Source organism: Dasypus novemcinctus, chromosome X (assembly GCF_030445035.2).
Source record: "Dasypus novemcinctus isolate mDasNov1 chromosome X, mDasNov1.1.hap2, whole genome shotgun sequence".
Taxonomy (NCBI): domain Eukaryota; kingdom Metazoa; phylum Chordata; class Mammalia; order Cingulata; family Dasypodidae; genus Dasypus; species Dasypus novemcinctus.
The window spans coordinates 72145542-72168479 of record NC_080704.1 but is presented as its reverse complement, the minus strand read 5'-3'; the positions used below and the strand labels follow the sequence as shown (position 1 = coordinate 72168479).

The 22938-nt window shown below is 39.4% G+C and overlaps 1 pseudogene; it reads left to right on the top strand.

Moving 5' to 3' along the window:
• Positions 1 to 9135: 9135 nt before the first annotated feature.
• LOC101421070 (malate dehydrogenase, mitochondrial pseudogene) lies at positions 9136 to 9844 on the top strand (annotated as a pseudogene).
• Positions 9845 to 22938: the final 13094 nt, after the last annotated feature.

The window sequence follows — 22938 nt, the reverse complement described above, 5'->3', positions numbered from 1 at the left end:
AGATCTCTCAGGGTTTACTATGTATAGGATCATGTCATGTGCAAATAATGAAATTTTGACTTATTCCTTTCCAATTTGAATGCCTTTTTATATCTGGTTCTTGCCTCAGTGCTCGAACAAGTACTTCTAAGACAATGTTAAATAGTAGGGGAGACAGTGGGCATCCTTGTCTTGTTCCTGACATTAGAGGGAAGGATATTAGGATTTCTCCATTGTAAACAATGTTGGCTGTAGGTTTTTCATATATACTCTTTATCATGTTCAAAATATTTTCTTGTATTCTGATATTTTGGAGTATTTTTATCAAGAAAGGGTGCTGTATTTTGTCAAATGCTTTCTCTGCATCTATAGATATAATCATGTGATTTTTTACCTTCAATCTGTTTATATGGTGTATTACATTGATTGATTTTCTTATGTTAAAATATCCTTGCATACCTGGAATGAATTCCACTTGGTTACGGTGTATAATTCATATAATGTGTTGTTGAATAAAATTAGCAAGTATTTTGTTAAGTAAATTTGCGTCTAGGTTCATTAGAGAAATTGGTCTGTAATTTTCCTTTCTTGTGGTGTGTTTGTTTGGGTTTGGTACTAGAGTAATGTTGGCATCATAGAATGAGTTCCTTCTGCTTCGATTTTTTTGAATAGTTTCAGCAGGATTGGTGTTAGTTCTTTCCAGAATGTTTTGTAGAATTCACCTGTGAAGCCATCAGGCCATGGGCTCTTCTTATTTGGAAGGTTTTTAATGACTGATCCAATCTCTTTACTTGTGTTTGGTTTGTTGAGACCATCAATTTCTTCTTTCATCAATATAGGCTGCTTACGTGTTTCTAGGAATTTGTCCATTTCCTCTAAATTGTCATTTTTGTTGGAATATAGTTTTTCAAAGTATCTTCTTATGATAGTCTTTATTTCTGTGGAGTCAGTGTTGATATCTCCTTTCTCATTTCTTATTTTGTGTATTTGCATCTTCTCTCTTTTTTTCTTTGTTAGTCTCACTAAAGGTTTGTCAATTTTGTTGATCTTCTCAAAAAACCAGCTCTTGGTCTTGTTTATCTTTTCAAGTGCTTTCTTATTTTCTATTTCATTTAGTTCTGCTCTTATCTTTGTTATTTCCTTCCTTCTTCTTCCTGTTGGATTACTTTGTTGTTTTTTTTTTCTAATTCCTCCAAATGTGCAGTTAGTTCTTCAACTTTTGCTTTTTCTTCTTTTTTGATGTATGAATTTATGGCTGTAAATTTCCCTCTCAGTACTGCTTTTGCTTCATCCCATTAATTTTGGTATGTTGTGTTATCATTACCATTTGTTTCAAGGTAGTTATTAATTTCTTTTGAGATTTCCTCTTTGACCCATTGTTTTCCTAAGAGTGTGTTGTTTATTTTCCAAATCTTGGTGTGAAATATGGGCCTCTGGCCCTTGCAAATTTCCACCTTCATTCCACTGTGGTCAGAGATATTATTTTGTATGATTTCAAACTTTCTGAATTCATTAAGCCTTACTTTGTGGCCTAGCATATTGTCTATGTTGGAGAATGATCCATGTGCGCTTGAGAAAAATGTATATCCTGCTGTGTTTGGGTGTCATGATCTGTATATCTATTAGATCCAGCTCCTCTAATACACTGTTCAAATATGTTGTTTCTTTAGTGATTCTCTTTTGAGATGTTCTGTCCAGAGTTGATAGTGGTGTATTAAAATCCCCCACTATAATTGTAGATGCATCTATTCTTTCACTTAGTTTTTCCAGCGTTTGCCCCACGTATTTAGAGGCGCCCTTGTTAGGAGCATAAATATTTATGATTGTTCATTCTTCTTGACAGAGTGTCCCTTTACACTAATATTTAGTGTCCTTCTTGATCTCTCACAATTTTTTTTGCATTTAAAGTCTATTTTGTCTGATATTAATATAGCTACTTCTGCCTTTTTTTGGTTATTGTTTGCTTGCACGATTGTTTTCCAACCATTCACTTTGAGCCTCCATGAGTCTCTGGTTCTAAGATGTGTCTCTTGTAGACAGCATATAGATGGGTCATATTTCCTTATCTAATGTCCCAGTCTGAATCTTTTAATAGGTGAGTTTAATCCATTGGTATTCCGTGTTATTACTTTCAAGGAATTATTTATGTTAGCCATATTTTGATTGGAGTTGTGTTTGTCATATTTTGTTGTTTGTTTTTCCTTTCTCTTTTTGTCTTTTTGTTGCTCTTACACTCTCCTCCAACTCTGCCTGTCCTATTTTTTCCTTTCTTCCTGCAGAACTCCCTTTAGAATTTGTTGAAGGGGAGGTTTCTTGTTCGCATAATCTTTCAGTTTCTGTTTATCTGTGAATATTTTGAACTCTCCATCATTTTTGAATGCTAGTTTAGCTGGATAGAGTATTCTTGATTGGAAATTTTCTTCTTTTAGTACCTTGACTATATCATACCACTCCCTTCTTGCTTCCATGGTTTCAGATGAGAAATCAGCACTTAATCTTATGGAGCTTCCCTTGTATGTGATGGTTTTCTTTTCTTTTGCTGGTTTTAGAATTTTTTCTTTGTCTTGAGAATTGGATAATTTGACAAGTATATGTCTTGTGGTGGGCCTGTTGGGGTTTATGATGATTTGGGTGGGCTGTGCTTCTTGGATATGTACATCTGTCTCTTTCAGTAGATTTGGGAAGTTTTCAGCCATTATTTCCTGCAACACTCCTTTTGACCCCTTTCCCTTCTCTTCTCATTCTGGGATGCCTATAATACGTATGTTTGAGCATTTTGCATTGTCATTCAGGTCCCTAAGTCCTAGCTGGATTTTTTCTATCTTTTTATTGATCAATGCTACTATCTGTTTGATTTCCAATGTACTGTCTTCCACATCACTAAGTCTCTGCTCTGCCTCTTCTAGTCTGCTGATATTTGCTATGAGTTTATTTTTGATTTCTTGAACTGTGGTGTTCATTCCCATCATTTCTCTTATCTTTTTGCATATGTCTGCGATTTCCCCTCCACGTGTTGCCTTCATGCTGTTAACCTTTTCCATTACTTCATTAAATTTGTCAGTGATAAATGTTCTGAGATCTTTCTTTACTTGTGCGAAGTTCTGCTCCCCTTCCTGGCTTTTAGTTTGTTCATTGGATTCATTCATGTTTTCCTGATTACTGGTTTGGTTTGTAGATTTTTGCTGCTGTCTCGTCATCATTTTATCTTGACGGGTTTAATCATTTCCTTAGCTTCTTTGTCTAGTCTTGGGGATTAATTAGCTGTTGTTTTTGTGTAAATGTTATATCTTCTCTTTGTCACTTTGCTCTTCTTATTCTATTTTCTTATTGCTGGTTGAGTTCACTTTAAAGGAAAGTACTAGGGCCAGGGAAAGGCTATTGTGTAAGCAAGGAAAAAGTGTAAAGTAGTATTGGTGATAAATGTTAACAGAGTAACAATATGAGATCTGGGAGCATAGATATTAGATTCATGTAAGGTGTGTAGAGTTATAGCAGTAGGTAGAGTATCTATAATGAGGCAGTTGACTGAATATGGGAGGAATATGGTATGAATTAAAAAGCTAGTGTTTTCATGAGAGAGGGAAAGAGAAAAGAAAATCAATAGTTTCAAGAGTGGATACCAGACAGAAAACAAAACAAAGGTATTAGAAATTAAGAATTAGACACTTTGGGAATCAAAGAAAGGGAGGTGGAATATCGGAGAGACTGTAGATGATGGAGGATAACAAGATGTAGGGGAAAGGGATAGTGTAGGTAGCCAAAATCAATTCACACAGAAATGAGGCAATGGAGGATGAGGAAACCCAGCAAATGTGAGGTATTCCCTGCAGCACCTATTGTATAATTAAGATAAAATAAAAGAAGAAAATGAGGGACAAGAGAGAAAAAAAAGAGAAGAAAGAAAGAAAGAAAAAGGGGGTGGGTAAAGGGAGGAGAACGAGTAGGGAAAAGAGAAAAAGATATAGAATGACCACAACAGCAACAACAAAAAAAACCCCTAAAGAACTGAAAAAAAAAAAGACTTTGGGGGATATGCGGGGAGAAAATACTAGGAGATAATGCAATGTTAGCAATCAGGACATTAAAAAATAAAAAAATAAAATGAAAATAAAAACAAAACAAAACAGAAAAGAAAAAACACAAACGTTGAGGGCTAGGACATTCAAGGACCTCAGATGTACCTAAGGGTGTGATGGATTCAGGGATGGAAAGTCTGTCATATTGAAGACTCAAGAGGTGTGAGTCTCTGGGGTGTGGGCCACCAGGGTTTAGCGGACTCAGACCTGGCAACCTCAAATCCGGTTAACAGGGAACCTGGGAGCATTGCAGTGCAACACAGCCGTCAGGGAAACCCGCAGCTGGGTGCCAGCCCTATTGGAGAGGTCACATCCGCAAACACTAACCTATGTGTCTGAACCCCACAATTCTCTCACTCACTCGGGTCTCTTCTGTGGCTGTATTACCAATTCGACTTCAGGACACCTCCCACCCTGTGAGCCCCTGGAACCACCAACTGGGGGCGCCTCTACACTGCAGCCAATTTAATGACGCAGATCAGTATCCAGGCCTCGGGGTGGGCTCCAGTCAGAAATGCTGATAACAGAGTACAAAACCGAAATTCCCACGCTTCCCAAAATATTCCCCTAATCCACTTCCAGATGCCTCCCACCCTGCAGGCCCTGAAACAGTCTCCTGGTGATGTCCCTTTATTGTGAACAATTTAAGACTGCTGTAGATCGGCAGCCGGCCTTGGGGGGCGGGGCTCTAGGCAGAAGCGCTATTATTTGTGTCTGCATTCAACAATTCCCCAACTCGCAACAAAACTCCCATTTGTCTCCCCAAATCTGTCTGCAAAAGTCTCCTGTCCTGTTAGCCCCCCAATAGCCCACTCAGGGGTTATGAATTCCCCAGTACTGCAGAGCCTTTAGAAATCGCCGCCGCAGCACTAGTGCCACAGCTCTGCACACCCCACCTCTGTGTAATAGAGCCTCAATTTTATCTTATACACGAATTTTCTCTGTTATCTTCCCACCAAATCGATGTCCAGACACCTCCTGCCCTGCAAAATCCTGAAACAACCTGGTCCCGAAGAATTTCCAATGCTGTGCAGCCATTTATTTGCAGGAGAGAATACCAGGTGTGCTCACTCAGCCACCATCTTGCCCCGCCCCCCTGCTTCCCCCTTTAATAGTTTTTTTTCCACCTCTTGATCTGTTTTTTTTAAATTTTATTTATTCATTTTTTAAAAAATATTACATTAAAAAATATGAGATCCCCATTTACCCCCACTGCCCCCATCCCACCACTTCCCCCACAGTAACACTCTCCCCCATCATCATGACACATCCATTGCATCTGGTGAGTACATCTCTGGGCATCGCTGCAATCCATGGTCTGTGGTCCACACCATAGCCCACACTCTCCCACGTTCCATCCAGTGGGCCCTGGGAGGACATACAATGTCTGGCATTTGTCCCTGGAGCACCAACCAGGACAACTCCAAGTCCTGAAAATGACTCCACATCTCATCTCCTCCTCCCATTCCGCGTACCCATCAGCCATCATGGCCACTTTTCCACACCAATGCCACATTTTCTTGATTATTAACCACAATAGTTCATGAATAGAATATCATTAAGTCCACTCTAATCCTTACTGTATTCCTCCTTCCTGTGGACCTTGGCTTGGTTGTGGCCATTCCACATCTATGTCAAGAGAGGGCTTTGATTCCACATGGATACTGGATGCAATCCTCCTACTTTCAGTTGTAGGCACTCTAGGCTCCATGGTGTGGTGGTTGACATTCTTCAACTCTATGTTAGCTTCCCATGAAATCGATGTCCAGACACCTCCTGCCCTGCAAAATCCCGAAACAGCCTGGTCCTGAAGAGTTTCTAATGTTGCCCATCCGCTTCTTTGCAGGAGAGACTATCAGGTGCACTCAATCAACCACCATCTTGCCCCACCCTCTCCCTTTAATAGCTCTTGTATGGCACCTCTCATATTGACTATCTAAGTTTCTTTTTAACAATGAATATTATAAACTTATTCTTATTTTTGATAAATATTTTTGACTGGAAGTTTTTCTCTTTCATTACCTTTTATATATCATATCACTGCTATATTACCCCCATGGTTGCTGATGAGAAATGAGGACTTTGCCTTATTGAGGATTCCTTGTGTGTGAAGAATCAGTTTTCTTTAGCTTTTTTCAGAATTCTCTCTTTATCTTTGGCCCTTGACATTGTGATTAGTATGCATATTGGAGTAGGTGTATTAAGATTTATTCTGTTTGAAGTATGTTGTACTTCTTTGAAATGTACATTAATGTCTTTCATAAGAGGTGGGGAATTTTTAGCCATTATTTCCTCAGATATTTTCCTGCCCCTTTTCCCTTCTCCTCTCCTTCTGGAACACCTGTGACAGATATGTTTGTGTGATTTTACTGACACTCAAATCCTTACAAAACTGCTTGTTTCTAAAAATTCTTTTCTCTCTTTGTTCCTATATTAATTTTTAATTAAATTGTCTTTTCTTGTAAAGATACATAGATCACAAAAAATGTTACATTAAAAATATAAGAGGTTACCACATACCACACACTCCACCCCACACTCCTCCCACATCAACAACTTCCCTCATCATTGAGGCTCATTCACTGCATTTGTGAATACATTTTAGAGCACTGATGCAACACATGTATTATAGTTTACATTGTGGTTTACAGTCTCCCCCAGTACATTCAGTGGGTTATGGCAGGATATATAATGTCCAGGATCTGCCCCTGCAATATCATTTAAGACACCTCCAAATCCTGAAAATGCCCCCACATCTCATCTCTTCTTCCCTCTCCCTGCCCTCAGCAGCTACCATGGCCACTTTTTCCAGATCAATGCTACAGTTTCTTCCATTACTAGTCACAATAGTTCTATAGTAGAATACCAGTAAGCTCTCTTTAATTCATATTTTATTCCTCCATCCTGTGGACCCTCGGTTGGTTTCACTGATTCTTTCTTACACTTGTTCACACCTGCTGTTGTAAGTTTCTAGCTTATTGTTAATCTCCACTATTGTGCATTTCATCCACATAATATCTGTTATGTTTCTTTTTTACATTTACAAATTCTTTATGCTTGTACATGGACTTCTTAATATCTTTTATCTCTTTATGCATATTTTCTTTCATCACCTAGGGTTGATTTAGGAGATTTATTGAGACATCTTTGATTACTTTTACAACTTCTAATTTCCCTCTGGAATTTTAATTTGTTCCTTGTATGAGACATAATTTCATGTTTCTTATCCAGGAAAGTTTGGAACCAGTCTCTTTCCCCATGGCAGGTGTCTGGCCTAGTTCTGGGTGGAAAAGACCCACTTGAGAAATTTCCCTCTGGCCTTCTTCTCCCACCAGATTAAATCAACTTGATTTGACAAAAAAAAGAACTGTAAGTAACTATCAACGTGGCAGCTTAAGGCAAAGCATTTCCTACTTATAACTCAAGGAAAAGGGATAAGGTCTGTCTCCTGGAAATAAAGAGGTACTCAAACTGCTGTAAACAGAAGAACTCCAAAACAATTAACAGTCATAATCTCATGACAAAACTCAGGCCCAGAAAAGACAGGGAAAGACCTGTGCTTTGCTTTCACCTTGGAAAATCTTTGCTGATAGGGCAGATGACACTCAGGAATATCTGTCAGGTCACCAGCTGATTACAAAACCAATAAACAGATATCTCAGGAAATAAATTCCAGCAATTACATTTTGTAATGTTAACATGTACAGTGTCCAATAAAAGAGTACAAGACAGAAAAGGAAACAGGAAATGATGGCCTATCTAATGATAGAGGCTAAAAAATCTGGAAAACACCAATGAAGACTGTAATGTGGAATACTGAGCAAAGCCTGAAAAATGATCTTAAAAATGTTCAAAGAAATCAAGACAAATACAGAGAAAAAATAAAGGATATTAGGAAAACAATGAATGAATAATATGAGAATTTTATTAAAGGAACCACACAGAATTCCTGAAATTGAAGACCATAATAAATAAAATGACAACTTCCCAGGATTGTTTCAACAGCAAAAGAATCGGTGAATTTGAAGACAAGAAACTCGCAATGAGTCTGGTTGAGAAGCAGAAGAAAAATGAAATATAAAATACAAAAATATAAAACCACTATAAGGAAGCTACTGTGCCTCAATCAGTTGGGCTCGCATCTACCATATGGGAGACACTGGGTTCACATCTTGGGGCCTTCTTGTGAAGGCAGGTTTGTTCACACACTGTGGAGTGCTGCCTGGCCCACAAGCACCACGGAGCACTGCACTGCCCACAAGCACTGCAGAGAGCTGACTCAGCAATGTGATGAAACAAAAAAGGGAGACAAGCAAAATCACAGAAGAGCATACATTGAATGGACACAGAGAGCAGACAGCAAGCAAGCTGCAAGGGGGGAGTGGACATAAAATTAATAAAATACAGACACAGAAGAATGCACAGAGAATGGACACAGAGAGCAGACAGCATGCAAAAAGCCACAAAGTGGGGCGGGGTGTTAAAAACAAAATAGAACTAGTATACATGTTATGGGAGTCCCAGAAGAATAAAGAAAGGGGAAGAATGAATACTCAAATAGTAATCACACAGATCTTCCTAATCTTAGCAAGTGGAATGAATATGCACATCCAAGAAGCTCAGAGAAACCAAACACAATAAACATGAAAAAAATCACATCATACATTGGTCAAACTGTCAAATTTAAAGGACAAGGACACAGAACTTAAAGCTGCACAAGGTAGCCAACTGCCCTTCACCTGTGAACTTGCTGGCCAGCCTGCACCCCACCCACCCAGTCATGCTATCCACCCTCACCTGACCTGGCTGCACCTTTCTCCACCAGGGCTTCAGCACCTCGACCCAGAACAATGCTAAAGTAGCTATGCTGGTGGCTTTGGGAGGAATTAGGCAGCCATTTACACTCCTGAGGAGCAGCCCCTTGGTTTGTTAGCTGACCCTCTATGACATCATGCATATTCCAAAAGTGACCAATCACTTACATCACATAGAGACCAGAGCAACTGTGAAAGACAACCTCAGACAGGAGCAGCTACCAGACTGTTCTGAAGGATCAATGTGGTGGTTAATCAGTGGGAATCTCAAGGAAACCAAGCATGACACAGGATGACCTGTTCAATACCAATGTCGTAATCATTGCAACATTGACTGTAGCCTATGCCCAACATAGCCCTGAAACCATGGTCTGCAGCAGTGCAAATCCAATGAACTCCACCACACTAGTCAGAACAGAGGTTTACAAGAAACATGGAATATAAACCCCAATAATATCTTTGGTATGACAACCCTGAATGTTGTCAGAGCCAATGCTTTCATTGCAGAGCTGAAGGATTTGCATCAAGCCCACATCAACATTCCTGTCATTGGTGAACATGCTGAGAAGAACACCATCTGATGTTTTAGTGCATGCCCAAAGTGGGCTTCTCTAAGGACCAGCTGACAACTATCATTGGGTGATCCAGGAGGCTGGTAGAGAGGTTGTCAAGGGTAAACCTGAAGCTGGTTTTACCATCCTGTTCATGTTGTATCCTGGATCATCTTTTCCTTTATAGACACAATTAATGGAAAGGAAGGAATTATTGAATGTTCCTTTGTGAGTCAAAGAAATAGACTTATCCTATTTCTCCACACCAATACTACTGGGAGAAAAAGGCAGAGAGAACAATCTGGGCATCAACAAAATCACCCATTTTGAAGAGATGATGACAACTACTGCAACTTCTGAGCTGAAAACCTCAGTCAAGAAAAGGGAAGAGTTTGAAAAGAACATGAAAGGAGAGTACTGTTAAAGGGTAATAAGTTTACTTATTTACACATCACTGGAAAGCCTTTTCAGAACAGTTTTTATTTTAATTGTCTTTGATGATGTTTATTGAATTAACATTTTCATCCCTTCCAAATTGTAGGCTGATATATTGCTGTAAATGAAAGCAGTCTTTGATTTTCTTTTTCTTTTTCCCCTCTATATAAATGCTTTTCTCTAATTAGAGCTGGCATTAGAGTGTAAACTGTTTTCATTACAAGTCAGAACTAGTTGCTATTTCTAGTTTCATCAGAAGCTTCAAAGAAGTCTGAAATGTTTATCTCTGAAACCAAATAAGGGATTCGATCTTTTTTTCTGCACCCTTGCTTCACTCATGGGTGTAAAATGAAACGCTCAGCTTTAGCATCTGGCACCCGAGTCCTTAAAGCATGCTTTCACTTTCACAGTGATAATTGCTCCATGGCTAATGCCAATTTCTGTCCCTAGTTCTGGTTGGATTTTCTGGCTAAGCCAACCTGTCTTCATTGGTGCTGCATTGGCCTACTTCAGTTACCCTTTGAATTTCCTCCTCTCCTGACCAAGCTCTGATTCTCAGTGACAGTGACAAGCCATAGCAATATCTGGGGGGGAAAGCACAGAGTGACCCCGGAGGGTTAGCCAGAAGTCCAGTTTCTGTGATGAGTCTGAGAACACAGTGATATCTATCCTCCTAATATGAAGGTTTTGCATTTTTATCAGTGCCCTAAAGAAAATACTTTTTCCTGATAGTTTTCATCCTATCTGGACCAGAGTGTTTGAGGTGTGGGGAAGAAAAAAGAGATTTGATTTCTCTGAAGTAGAAATAGCTCCATACCTGGGAAGGCATTTTACTGCAACAGATGATCATTCTTTGAAGGGTGAAAGGGCAGGTGGGGGTGGAGGTATGCCTAGTGAATGGAAACTCATTTATGTACAATATCTTTTTAACTTAAGTGTAGTCACTAAAACTAACATGATTTTATCAAAATATATGTTGATACATGTTCATTGTATACAACCTAAAAGGTAGCTAAAAAATAAAGCAGGGAAAAAGTCACTGGTAATAAAAAAGAAACTGCATTAGAATAACATATTATGTACAAGGGAGTTCCAATTAGATTGAGGATTTTTTTTCATCAGAAACCATGAAGGCAAGAAGGCAGTGGGTTTAAATATGTAAATTTCTGGAAGAAAACAGCTTCCAGTCAAGATATATAATATCCAGCAAGATATTCTTTCAAAAGATGAGGGAGAAGAGGATTATGGAATGATGGCAGAGTAAGGAGATCCAGGATTCAATCCTTCCACCAGAATAACTATTATGCAGTCAGGAACTGTATAAAACAACTATTTTGACACTCTGTAGTCCAGAAAAACACTGTACATCATGCAGGGGAAGGTGTGGAGAAGAGGCTGATAAATTATAGGAAGGAACAATAAATTGCTCTTTCCACATGATTGCTATCACTGTCCATCCTTCACTATCATGACAGGCTGCTGTGTGCTCCAGCCCCTGGCTAGCTTGCTGGTGAGAGAAAGGTACTTAAATATCATTTTCCCCAAGACAAGGGGTAGGCAGGCTGTTCACAGATCACAACTTTTATTTACCAACCTCAGATCACTGGGATAAAGACTCTAAGGAAAGCCATTGTTTCAACCTGCCCCAAACAAAGGCATCAGTAACAATTATTTCAACCCACTTGAGAAAGAAGCCATGGCAGAGGAGGCTTAAAGATGCTATGCTTCCTTAAGGCAGTGGGAAACAGTTGGAGGGTTGTGTTACCTGGGCAGGCCAGAATACTAAGCTTTGGGGACCCATGGAAGAAGCTCTTGACTCCCATCTAATCCTCTCCCCAGGAAACTTAAGGCCCAGTCTGCACCTCTGTTGTGGCCCCTTGGACCATATTTGACTGGGAAAGACTGATCTGGGAAACTCCTCTCTTGTGTGTCCCATCTCCAAGAATGTGTCCTCCAGGAGAAAGCATAATGAGACAACAAATGGAGTGTAAGAAACTACAAAGGTGGAATGTCTAGGGCAAAGACTGACTGGCTTCAAACCCCTTGGAGAGGAAAGTCTGTTTTCTGAGAAACAGAGGGGAAAAGCAAATTTCTGTAACCAGGGAACCTCCAAAGCAACTTAAAAACAAAAGACTAGGACAAGACGAAAGCCCAGAAAATCAGGGAAAACACTGCACACAGAAATCAAGAAAATCTATCTTTTCACCAGTTATTGAGAAAAGATATCTCAAGGTATAAATCATCAAGATAATATTTGAAAATATTAATATGTACAGTAATCAACTAAAGTACTATACAAAAAAAAACATGAAATGATGTCTGATCCAAATGAGGAAGAAGAAAATCCAGAAAATGCCAACAGAGAACACCAGAATGTGGATAAACTGAATAACACCTTTAAAAAGTGATCTTAAGAAGCTCAAGGAGATGAAGAAAAATACAGCGAATGAATGAAATGATATCAGGAAAACAATGAGTAAGCAATATGGGAATATCAATAAAGATAATTTTTAAAAAGGAACAAATAAGAACTACTGGAGTTGAAGATCACAAAAAATGAAATGAAAAATTCCCAAGAGAGTTTCACTAGCAGAATGAATGTGACAGAAGAAAGAATGTACCAACTCGAAGAAAGGACAATTTAAATGAGTCAGGCTGAGGAGTAAAAAAATATATATATTAGTTTAAGGCACCTCTGGGACATTATCAAGTATACCAATATATGCATTATGGTACTCCCAGAAGGAGAAGAGAGAAAGAAGAAGGAATTAAAAAAAATAACCACAGGGTGAATGGGGACCTCATATTTTTTGAATGTAATATTTTTTTAAAAATGAATAAAAAAATAATTTCTCAGCCCCCCCCCATAAAAAACACAGAGAACTTCCCAATATTAGCAAATATACACATCCAGTAAGCCTAGGGAAACCAAACATAATAAAGATGGAAAAAAAACATTCCATCAGATATTGCAGACACTATCAAGTGCAAAGGACAGGGAGAGAGTTCTGAAAGCTACAAGAGAAAAGCATCATGTAATGTACAACGGAGTCCCAATTAGATGGAGTGCCAATTTCTCATCAGAATCCATGAAGGCAAAAAGACAATGGGTTGAAATACTTTAAGTGCTTTGAGAAAACAACTGTCAACAAATAATCTTAAAATTGGCAAGAATTTGTTTATAAAAAGAGGGAGTTTAAGACATTCCCAGATAAAAAAATTTGACAGATTTCATCACTAGACCTGCCCTACAAATAATGATAAAGGGAATTTTACAGACTGATGAAAAATGACACTAGACAGTGTTTCGAAGTGGCATAAAGAAATAAAGATCTATCATAAAAGTGGCCATTTGGGTAACTAAAAATGCCAATTTTTTTTACCATATTGTTTGGTATGTAACTCCACTTATTAATTCCTATAGGTGCTAAAATTCAAAAGCATAAAAAATGATAAATCTATGCTGTTGGACATGCAATGTACAAAGATATAAGCTGTAACAAGTTAATTATGAAGGTGGAGGACAGAAGGGTACAAGGAAACTATGTCTATGCTATTGAAGTTAGAGTTTTATTCTTGGTTGGCTTTGTCTCATGGCTCTTCTTTGACACTTGGGCCAACTTATTATTCCAGATATTTAGAATAGTCCATGAATAATATTAAAAATTTCTCAACTCTTCTTCATCTGCTTCTTGCACAGATATGTGGTATAATTTTTAAGGTTGCACCTTTTGTGCAATGTTTCACCTCCAGGAGAAAGCTTCCTTTCATCTGTTCCTTCTCTGGGGGTCTTAAGCTATTTGATTTTTAAATTTTTATTTATATTTAAAAACAAGTTACATTCCTTCCTCAGCATCTGCATCCTTTTTTTATTTTGTCTTCAAAAAAGTTTTAGATCACAGAGAAGTCATATATACAATATAAGGGACTCCCATATATCCAACATCAAACCCTTTTCCCTCTTCCCCAGCAATGATCATTTTACATGTTCATGTTATATTTGCTGTAGCTGATGTACAGATATTGAAACAAACCTACCAAAGATGGCTCCATTTTGGTTTATATTATGGTTTATGCTTTAGACTGTACAATTTTCTAAATTTTTAATTACATTGTGGTTTACATTATGATTTAAATTTTAGCCTATAGACTTTTATATATTTTTTGGTGAAATTTAACATATCTTACATCCATCACTGCATGATCTTGTGGAGCAATTCCATTGCACCTCAGTTATCCTGCTTCCATCCATCCTATTCCTCTCTCCCCCTAACCTCAGGGTCAACAGTGACAACCAAGCTTGAATGCTTAAAGGACCAGATTCACAAATACTTGTACTTACCAAATCCAATGGATGTGTCATGATGATGGGAACGAGTGTTGTTGGGGGGGGGGGAGAGGGGGGGTGGGGGGGTGGGGTTGAATGGGACCTCACATATATATTTTTAATGTAATATTATTACAAAGTCAATAAAAAATAAAAAAATAAAAAAAAAATAAAAAAAATAAAAAAACAAAAAAAAAAACAAATACTTGCAACAATGCTGAGGGCTTGACACACTAGACTGTGGTGGTACCCCATTGGAATCCACCAATTATCTTGGGAGACATAATTCCCTATGTTTGAGAACATCAGGCCTCCCCAGGATTGGGGAACATCTTCCCATGCATCCTATGGGTCTCCACCCAATCATGTAACACACTATGACAAGATGAATAATCACACACTCCCTAGAAGACTGCCCCTGTGCCAAATGCCCCCACTTAAGCACCTTAAACTGGTATCCCTTCCTTATTATATTTTCTAAAGAGTTTTCTCAGCATTATAGTTTCAACCACATATCCGATAATCTCCCATGTTCTTCTGTTGCCCCAAACAATTCCCCCAATTCCTTGGGCCATGTGACCTATCCTCCCAACCCTAGAACTCCTAACGCCTGCAAAGCCCCATCCTATAGTATCCCTATGTCCCAGTATTATACCTTCCTCATACAACTGGTTACCTCTACTTTAGACACTGAGGAAGGAAAGAAAGGAATTGCCTTGCCACTGTACATACAGGGCACTGCCTTTTACACTGATAAGAGGCTAACTATCAAAAACAAAGTCTTATGGAAGTTCTCATTTTTATTTTTTTTCTTTTTTCTTTTTATTGACTTTGTAATAATATTACATTAAAAATATATATGTGAGGTCCCATTCAACCCCACCCCCCCACCCCACCTCTCCCCCCCCCCCCCCAGAAACACTTGTTCCCATCATCATGACACATCCATTGGATTTGGTAAGTAAATCTTTGGGCACCTCTGCACCTCATAGTCAATGGTCCACATCATGGCCCATACTCTCCCCCACTCCATCCAGTGGGCCCTGTGAGGATTTACAATGTCCAGTGATTGCCTCTGAAGCACCATCCAGGGCAGCTCCATGTCCCAAAGACGCCTCCACCTCTCATCTCTTCCTGCCTTTCCCTATATCCATCAGCCACCATGTCCACTTTTCCAAATCCAATGCCACCTCTTCTATGTGGACATTGGATTGGTTCTGTCCATTGCACCTCTATGTCAAGAGGAGGCTCAGATTCCACATGGATGCTGGATGCAATCCTCCCACTTTCAGTTGTAATCACTCTAGGCTCCTTGGTGTGGTGGTTGTCCTTCTTCAACTCCATCTTAGCTGAGTGTGGTGAGTCCAATAGATCAGATTGTAGGTGCTGGAGTCTGTTGAGGCTCAGGACCTGGCTATCACATTGTCAGTCCAGAGATTCAAATCCCCTAAATATATCTTAAACCCCAACATTAACTGCACCTCCAGCACATTAGCATGAAAGTCTTATGAAGGGAGATCCCATCTGAGTCCAGATTCATCACACATAAACACCATTTCCAAAGAGGGGCCATCTGACCTGGTAGTTAACCCCATCGGCCATGACCATAACTCCCATGGGTCTCTTTAGCCCTCAAAGGAACCAATATCTGGGGGTTGTATCTGCTTTATCTGTCTCTCTGACTCTGCTCAGTTGTGCATAAGGGCAATCCTTCTGCCAGCCTCCAGATTCTTTTTTAGAAACTCGTAGCCATATAAACTCATTTCTCCTTTCCATTTCCCCCTTACTTTAGGTCAAACAGCATTTTAAAGTCATGTTATTTTATGTAGACAGGGATATTCTGCTGATCCGCATTGAACCTTCCGTATGAGGTCATTTTCCAGTTGCATCATCAGTTGGTAGTTGATAGTGGTCCCTCGGTGCCAGGGAGGCTCATCCCCGGGTGTCATGTCCCACGCTGGGGGGAAGGCATTGCATTTACATGCTGAGTTTGGCTTCGAGACTGGCCACATTTGAGTAACATGAAGGCTGACAGGAGGAAATTCCCAGGCACAATGTTGCTCTAGGCCTTGTTCTTATTTTAGGCTTATCAGCTCACAAGCATAGTCATTAACATCATGGGCTCACTGTTGAACCCTCACTCCCTCCCAGTCCCCGCAGCTGCACCTGGGAGACTGTTGCTGCTCCCCTAGGGACCACGACAGAGCACCACTGGCCAGGAACCCAGTACCCCCCCTGCTGTGGTTTTTAATTGTTGCCACTATGAGTATATCCAAACATTACCATGCACCCTGGACATATGTTCTGTACAGCTCCCTGTGAAAGTTCTCATTTTTAATACACCAAATTATTTTTTGCTTTACTTAATTTTTCTAAATTAGTATGCATTCTATTTCAAATCTTTAAACCTATCATTACTACATCATTTTCCTTCTAATTGAATTTGGCAATATATTAGGCCTCATTTTGAAGTTTTGGACCACAGAGGGGTTCAGCTATAGCAGGGGAGGGACAATAGTATGGCGTGTGTGATATTTTGGGGGGACACATGGTAGGGTGGGAGTTCTCCAGGGTATGTATATAGGGTATATAAAAATGTTCAGATATTCTTTGGGTATTTTCATTGTAGTCACAGTTACAAATGACAATGGAAGGAGTTCTGAGTTCCTAGCCACAGGAGCTCTGTCACATTCCCCAAAGGAGGATCAACAATCTCCCAAATGCAAGGGCAAAGACCAGTAAAGAAGGATAACCAGAGATGAGCCCCTGATGCTGATGCCTATGCTAATGAGCCTATGTGCCTGAAATTTCAACTAGACCTAGAGCTCCAGGGTGTGTAAGAATCACCCCCTGAGAGCCTCCATGTTGTTCAAGTGTGGCCATTCTCTAAGCCAAACAAAGCATGTAAATGCATTATCTTCACCCCAGGTGGGACCTGACTCGCAGGGATGAGCCACCCTGGCACCAAAGGATTACTACCAATCACTAACTGGTGATGCAATTAGAAAAAGTCATGAATATAAAGGGGAAATGGTAAAGATAAATGAGTTTATATGGATAAGAGTCTTCAAAAAAGAGTTGGGAGATCATCGGAGAGATCACGCTTATTCATGCCTCAGCAGGATCCCATAGACAGCCAAAGTAGATACAACCCCAGTAAATGATGCTCCTGAGGGCAACGAAGACAAACAGGTTCTACAGTTATGGCAGATGGCTCTGGAGTTCAGTGTCTTGTCAGTGGGCCCTACTTTTGAATTTGTATTCCTGAGTGTGATGCAGTTGGACTCAGATGTGGCCTTTCTACATATGCTTCCTCTGTCACTTATACTGAACCTCTGATTGACACTGGGATTGGTGTATACTCAGGAGACTTGAATCTCTGGACTGGCTCTGTGCCAGTTGAGTCTGAAGCCTCAGCAGAGGTGCAGCTGCTACTCTCTGGTTCATTGGACTTACCCAGGTCAGCTAACAGGGAGGTGAAGTTAGTCAACCAGCACACCTTGAAACTGAGAGTGCCTACAACTGCAAGAGGAGAATTGCATCTGTAAAACATGTGGGATCGAAGCTCCCTCTTGATATAAAGGTGGAGTGGACATCACCATCCCAGGTTCCAAAGGATTGAGGAATAAAATATGGATTAGAGTGGACTTACTGGTATTCACTATAGAACTATTGCTACTAGTAATGGAAAAAATTGTATCATTGAGTGGAGAAATTGGTCACAGTAGTTGCTGAGGACATGAAGAGGGAATAACAGATAGATGTGGAGGCATTTTCGGGACTTGAAGTTGTCCTAAATGATATTGCAGGGACAGATGCTGGACATTATATATCCTGGCACAACCCACAGAATGTACTGGGGGAGAATGTAAACTACAATGTAAACTGTTATCAGTGTGGTGCAGCAGAGTCTAAAATGTATTCACCAAATGCAATGAATGTGCCATAATGAAAAAAGAGGTTGGTGATGTGGGAGGATTGGGGGTGGGTGGAGTGTGGGGTATATGGGAACCACTTATATATTTTTTTCTCAGCACCAAAGTCACATTATGGCATTTTTTCCTTTTTTTTTCCTTTCTGCCATTTTTTCAATTCATTTTTAAAAAAATATTACATCCAAAAAATATGAGGTCCCCTTATACCCCCACCCCACCCACCCTACCACTCCCACATCAACAACCTCTTTCATCATCATGGCACCTCCACTGCACCTGGCGAATACATTCTGGAGCATCACTGCACCACATGGACAGTGGTCCACATTGTAGTCCACACTCTCCCCCAGTCCACCCGGTGGGCCATGGCAGGACACACAATGTCCAGCTTTCATCCCTGAAGCACCACCCAGGACAAATTCAAATCCTGAAAATAACCCCACATCATATCACTTCTTCCATCTCCCTACAATCAGCAGTCACCGTGGCCACCCTCTCCACATCACTATTACAATTTCTTCCCTTACTAATCACAATAGTTCCCCAGAAGAAAACCAGTAATTCCACTCTAATCCATGCTCTATTCCTCCATCCTCTGGACCCTGAGATGGTTATGTCCAGTTCCCCTCTACAACAAGAGGGGCTTAGATTCCACATGGGTGATGGATACAGTTCTCCTGCTTGCAGCTGTGGGCACTCTTGACTCCCTAGTGTGGTGATTGACCCTCTTCACCTCCCTGTCAGCTGGCCAATGTAACATTTTCATGATCTATGTATGTTCAAAACATGCAATTAAAAATAAACAAAAATAGAAGAAAAAAAAGAAAAGAAACTTAGATTACATAAATATTACATAAAATACATAGGGGATTCTCATATGCCCTACCCTGTCCCTCTCCCACACTTTCTCACATTAGTGACATCTTTCATTAGTGTGGTACATTCGTTAAAATTGGTGAATATGTACTGAAGCATTGCCACTAATCATGGATTATAGTTTACATTATAGTTCACACTCTGTCGCACTCAACCCTGTACATTGTGACAAAATATATAATGGCCTGTATCTGTCATTGCAATGTTGTGCAAGACAATTCCAAAGTCCAGAAAATGTCCCAATATTACACCTTTTTCCATCTCCAGCCTCTCAGAACCTCTTGTGGCCACTGTCTCCACATCAATGATAAAATTACTTCCATTTCTAGAATAGCAATACTCCTGAGGGTTCTGGAGACATCCAGACACTATAGGCAGGTCAGACAGCTAAGGAGTTCAGTGCCTGCCAGTAGGCCTTACCTTGGAATTTATGCTCCCTAATATGAAAGATTTGGACTCATTTGTGGTTTCCCTAACATGGCTTTTCTGTCCCTTCTACTCGAACCTGCAGTTAGTACTAGACTTGATAGGTGTATGTCCAAGAGACTTAAATGTTTTGTCCATTCATGTGCCAGTTGGGCCCTGAATCTCAGCAGAGTTACAACACCTACTCACCAATTCACTGTACTAACCCAGCACAACTAACAAGGTGATGATGATGAACAATGTCCATCCCAAGGAACAGAGAGAGTTTGTAACTGCAAGTAGGATAGCCCCATCCATCTGCCCCATGGAATCTAAGCCCCCTCTCAATTAAAGGCAGAGTGGACATCACCATCCCAAAATCCTTGATATTGGGGAATGAACAAGGGACTAAAGCAGACTTTCTATTCCTCTGCTATACATATATTGTCCCATTTATTTTTCTGCAGAATTTTCAACCCAGCTTCTGTGATTTAAATATTTTCCCTCACTCAGTCCCCTGTTTCCTTACAATTTTCATTTCTGGAACTGGTTCTATCTTATAGCAGTTAAGTTTAAACCCCCTCCATTTTTCCTGTGAGGATTTTCTGCCCCCCATTTCTTCCCCCTTTATGGTATCTCACCCTGTAGAGCCAAATTGGGTCAATCCAGGAAGGTGGGTCAATTTCAAAAAGTCCATTTTCTGATTAGGCAGTCTAGCCAATTGAAACTGAAATGAGTGAAGGCACAATAGTTCTTGCTAGTGGTTCTATCACAATCTCTCTTTTCAGCCTGTGGACCCTTTGTGCACAGGACTTTTCAACATCGTATGTTTTGCCATGGGTCTCTGCAAACCTCAGTCCCTATGCCTGGATATGCCTGAATTCTGTCTCACTGTGATGAGTTGGTCTATAGTTTCTGTCTGTGGCGGGAGGGACCCAAGCTATATGACATCAGTGCAACTCCCAATTTTGCAGGACTGATTGAAGGGGAAATGAATGGAACTCGCTAGCAGTCTGGGATGGAATTTTCCTGCCTATTTTCTTTTTCTTCAATTTAGCATTTGTGGAGTCTTTCTTGAGTCTCTACCATCCTCCAGAGTTCTAAGTAAGTGGGATTTGTACTTTTATTCATTAAACCTCTGGGGAGGCTTTTAGAGGGACTGTCTTACTTGGCCATATTGATTACTTCACCTCCTACTCATATAAATTTGATTAATGGCTTTTATACTTCTTCAGTGGAGAGTGTTATAAAACCAATTGGGTTTGCATTGAATCTGTAAATTGTTTTGCGTAGAACTGACATCTTAACGATGTTTAGTCTTCTAATCAGTGAACTCAGAATGTCTTTTAAAATTTCTTTTAGCAGAGTTTTATAGTTTTCAATGTATAAGTCCTTTACAGTCTTTGTTAAATTTAATCCTAGATATTTTAATCTTTTTGTTCCTATTTTAAATGAAATTGTTTTATTGATTTATCCATCACCTCATTCTTTGCTAGTGTAGAGAAACTTTGTTGATTTTTACATGCTGATCTTGTACCGTGCCACAGTTATGAATTCATTTATAAGCTCTAGGATCTTTATTGTAGATTATTTAAGATTTTCTGTGTATAAGATCATGTCAGCTGTAAATAGGGAAAGTTTTACTTTTTTCCTTCAAATATGGATGAATTTTATTTCTTTTACTTGCCTAATTGCTCAGGCTAGTTTAATAACAGTAGATATTCCTGTCTTGTTCCTGATCTTAGAAGGAAGCTTTCAGTCATTCAACATTGATTATGTTGTTAGCTGTGGGTTTTTGCATAAGACCATGATCATGTGGAAGAAGCTTCCTGTTATACTGAGTTTTTTGTATGTGTTTTTCCAAAGGTGTTGTATTTTGTCAAAAGCCTTTTCTATGTAATTTGAGATGATTATGTGTTTTTATCTTCATTCTATTAATCTGGTATATTTTATTAATTCCTTTTCTTAGATTGAACTATTTTGCATACTTAGGATAAATAACACTTGATTATGGTGTATACTTTCCTGTACTGTTGAATTCAGTATGGTAGTATGCTGTTGAATATATTTGCATCTATATTCATAAGATGTTAGTTTAAAATTTTCTTTCTTATACTATATTTTTTACAGCTGTGTCTAGTGAATTTATTTATTTATTTATTCCCTCTTCATTTATTTATTTTTAAAAGTTACATTCAAAAATATAAGAGGTCCCCATATACCTACCACCCCCCTCACCCCACTCCTCCCACATCAGCAACCTCTTTCATTATCATGGCACATTCATTGCATTTGGTGAATACATTTTGGAGCACGGCTGCACCACACAGATAATGGTTTATATTGTTGTTTACACTCTCCCCCAGTACGCCTATTGGGCCATGGCAGGACATACAGTGTCCAGCATCTGCCCTAGCAGTACCACCCAGGACAACTCAAAGCCCTGAAAATGCCCCCACATCATATCTCTTCTTACTTCTCCCTGCCCTCAGCAGCTACCATGCCCATGTTCTCTACATCAATGCAACAATTTCTTCCATTACCAATCACAATAGTTTCATAGTAGAATATCAGTAAGTTCACTCTAATTCAAACTCTATTCCTCCATCCTGTGGACCTGGGAAGATTATGTCCATTCCACCTCTATATCTTTGACCTTTCTACACATGCCTCTTCTGTCACTTTTACTGAACCTGTGGTTGGCCCTGGGGTTGGTATATACTCAGGAGACCTGAATCTCTGGACTGTCCATGTGACAACCAGGCCCTGGAGCCTCAGCGGACTTGCAGCTCCTACCCTCTTGTTTATTGGACTTACCCTGGCAAGCTAGCAAGGAAGTGAAGAAGGTCAACCCCCACACCAGGGAGCCAAGAGTGCCTACAACTGCAAGCAGGAGAATTGCATCCATCATCCATGTGGAATCTTATACTGTCTTTATTTGGCTTTGAAATTATGGTGATGTTGGCCTCATAGAATGAGCAAGAAAGTATTTCCCCCTATGTAATATTTTGGAAGAGTTTGAGCAAGATTAGTATTAGTTCATCTTGGAATGATTGGTAAATTTCACCAGCGATTCCATCTGATCATGGAATTTTCTTTGTTCTGAGGATTGTGGTTATTGAATCAATCCTTAATAATCATTGGTGTATTGAAATCTTCTATTACTGATTGAGTCAGTGTTGTCAGGTTGTGTGTTTCTATAGATTTTTGCCTTGCATCTCTTTCCTACATCCTCTTATAATCCTTTTTATTTCAGTGAGGTTGGGAATAATGCCTCCTGTCATTTATGATTATAATATTTGTGTCCTCTCATTTAATTCTTTGTAAGACTAGCTAAAAGTTTGTGAATTATATTCATGTTTTCAGGAAACCATCTTTTGGCTTTGTTGTTTTCATTTTTTTCAAATCTATTTCATTTATTGCCACTCTAATCTTTGCAATTTTCTTTCTTCTGTGTGATTTGGGTTTAGTTATAATTTCCTTTTGTTTGTTTGTTTTATCATCAGTAACTTTTATTTTATTTTAGTTTTAATTACCTTT